General features: G+C 28.9%; 1 protein-coding gene across 10 annotated transcripts in view; it reads right to left on the bottom strand.

Annotated features, from left to right (window-relative positions):
• The window catches only part of LOC108693946 (CUGBP Elav-like family member 2), a 560,873-nt gene that overhangs the window by 74,452 nt on the left and 483,494 nt on the right, over positions 1 to 2,927 (bottom strand). The window lies entirely within an intron of this gene.

Raw genomic sequence — 2,927 nt, 5'->3', positions numbered from 1 at the left:
ATTTTAATAAATACATATTTTTATATGATGAAATATATAAAGATTTAAACATAATTAAAAAGAGTTATTATTAAATATTAAAGAATTAAGGACTTATTTAATATTAAAGATAAATAAGTTAGGGAAAGAAATTAGGATGAGAGATACCCTATTGTTATAATTAAAATAAAAAAAATATAATTAAAAATTAAATATTGAGCATTAAATTTAAATAATTTGGCAGTATTTTAAGGGGTTAAAGGAACTTATTTAATAAATTTTTTTCATATTTTTTAATGCTGCATTAGCGATTAAATTATCTGTTTTTTAAATAAAATCAATGTTTAATAAATATTAATATAAGTTAACGTTTAAAGAATTTGATATAAGAATTAAAAAAATTAGAGAACATTTAATGATTTAAAAAAAAAATCATTAAAATTCTAATATAATGTATTTTCCTGTAATGGCAGATATTACGATAGCAGTGTCCGTTACAACGAAATATTGAAAGGTCATCGAAACAGGCAATTTTTTGGGGTAAACGATATTTATGAGTGAAATGCATGGAAATCGTGTTTGGAAAAGTAGATTCATCGTATGACCAATCGCTTGTGTGAATATGGAAATCATTTCGGCATATTCGTTCGAACGTGTGCAATGAGATTTTCTGCGCAATGAATTGATGACTGGCTATGTCGCGACAAATATACTAGATCTTCATAAACAGATAAGAATTGAGAAGCATCAGTGCGTAGTAGTGCGATATATGTATGATTATTTATTGTTCATTGTATTAAAATCGATTTATGTCAAATTTAATTATGCGGATTTTGCTGCAGGATAAAATTCATTACAAGTGAATGTTTTGGCAATTATGCGATTGAAATAGATGCGACTAAACGATTTTCGAGTAAATGAATGTTATCGTGATAAAACACATGTGTAGGCTTTCATATATTTTTCTGTGTACGTTTAAAATACTCATATTATTTCAATACTGTCAAAATTTTCGAATAAAAAGTGCGATCAATTAATCTTTTTATTTTTAATTGCGATACACGAATATAATAGCTGAGTACAATGGTCAATAGACTCTATATCGTTTATGCTTTGTTCTGCAAATATTGCATCCATATTGCATATATTGCATAGAGTAATTATCGATAATATTTAATTACTATGTATTGCTTTACTATAAATATACTTCTTAAAAAATAAAAATTTTTTAATGTAACATTTTTTATTACATAAATTTATGGATATATGTATATCGTTTAACAGTTGCAACTACCTGTCTTATAAAGACTCATAAAAAATTAGTGACGTGATTATTCTTGGGAAATAAAAATGCAATAGCTGTATTATAAAGTTAAGCTCTTCCAGCCAAGTTGATGCATTATTGCGCCATAACAAAATAACTGCATGTAAAAGAAAAAAAAAAGGGAAAAGAATCACGAAAGGGAAACAGAGAGGGATATCATTTATATTGTGAACTTCCCTTTCAAGAGAGGAAAATGGCAACTAGTCTAACATTCCCATATATTATGATAGTTATTACATGCCAGAAAAATAAACCATCAATTTTTACGACGTTTGAATTATATCGATCGAACAATTTATACTTCAACGAGAGCGATGAACAAAGAGTTACGATCTCAGTCACTTTCGAAGTCCTTATTTTTAATTTAATTATTGGACTCGTTAAATTTAACACCATCACTAAGTTCTAACGACGATGAGAAAGGTTGAAAGAAACATTCAAGAGATCCTCGATGTGCCGCCAGTCGTAATGAATGACTCACAGCATTGCGAGAAACGGAACAAGTAAGAGTATACTCGATCAACACGCCGTTGCTAATCTATTAAAGACGAGCAACCATATAATTATAGCGTTTAGAATGACGAAAGATGTGAATAAAGATAATCAATAAAAAGATATATTTACTAGAAATACTTGTAAAAATGTTAACATTTGATTGTTTAAACTACCTATAGTCTATACTGTAAATTTTTAATTTCATGAGCAATTGTTCTGTTCTATCTAAATCTATGTATATTAATCTATCTAGTTCTATTCTATCTAATTCTATTAAACATTTATATATATATTCTTATATGTATTCTTTTTCCCTAATTCACAATCTTTATAATAATAAAGATATATTCCATATATTTTTATTATTATAAAGATTGTGAATTATACGAGCCTTTTCACAGATAATCACATTCATAGAGTAGTCTAATTGCGTAGTCATTTTCATAATTCCTTACATTTGATGTAATCCGTTGAGCAATTACGATCGTTTTTAGTAGTGCACGGGTTAAGACTTCCCGCAGAGCATGTTCGCTGAGAATTCCTACGCTCATTTGCCATTCATTCCCAAAACTGGGTTGCTCGCAATTGTGCCTCCGGTTCTATCTCGCAGCCGTCTGTGTCGGGAAGGATCACCCCAAGATTCGAATTCGATATCCGTATCGACTAGTGAGATCGATATGCCAAGCCAGGTATAATCGGCCCACCAGCCACGATTGCGATCGAAGATTATGCGCATCGACTAACGACCCATATACCACAACGATGATGCAATCTGGAGGCACCAGATTCGCTGTATAGAGTAGTAAGCTCGTATACCGATACGAGATATAACAGAGTACAGTACTGTGCAATAACTTCAATATTTTAAGTATATTATCTTACTGAAAAAATTTAAATTTTCAATTTTTGATAGTTGAAATGATGTCGGAATGACATTTGATTGAAAAATATATATTAATTTATGAAAGTTAAATATTTTCAATAAGTAGTTTTAAGAATTTAAGATAATCTTATTAATTTAATTTCTGGAGAACTATGATACTTTTAACAATAACTTTCTCATAATTTTCATTGTTTAAATTGTGTGGTTTTTGGAATTGTGCATTTTGTCCTCTAAATGTTTCACATT

The sequence above is a fragment of the Atta colombica genome, unplaced genomic scaffold (assembly GCF_001594045.1).
Source record: "Atta colombica isolate Treedump-2 unplaced genomic scaffold, Acol1.0 scaffold111, whole genome shotgun sequence".
NCBI classification, from domain to species: Eukaryota; Metazoa; Arthropoda; class Insecta; order Hymenoptera; family Formicidae; genus Atta; species Atta colombica.
Note: the sequence above shows the minus strand (reverse complement) of the source record. Positions and strands in the feature narration are given on the sequence as shown.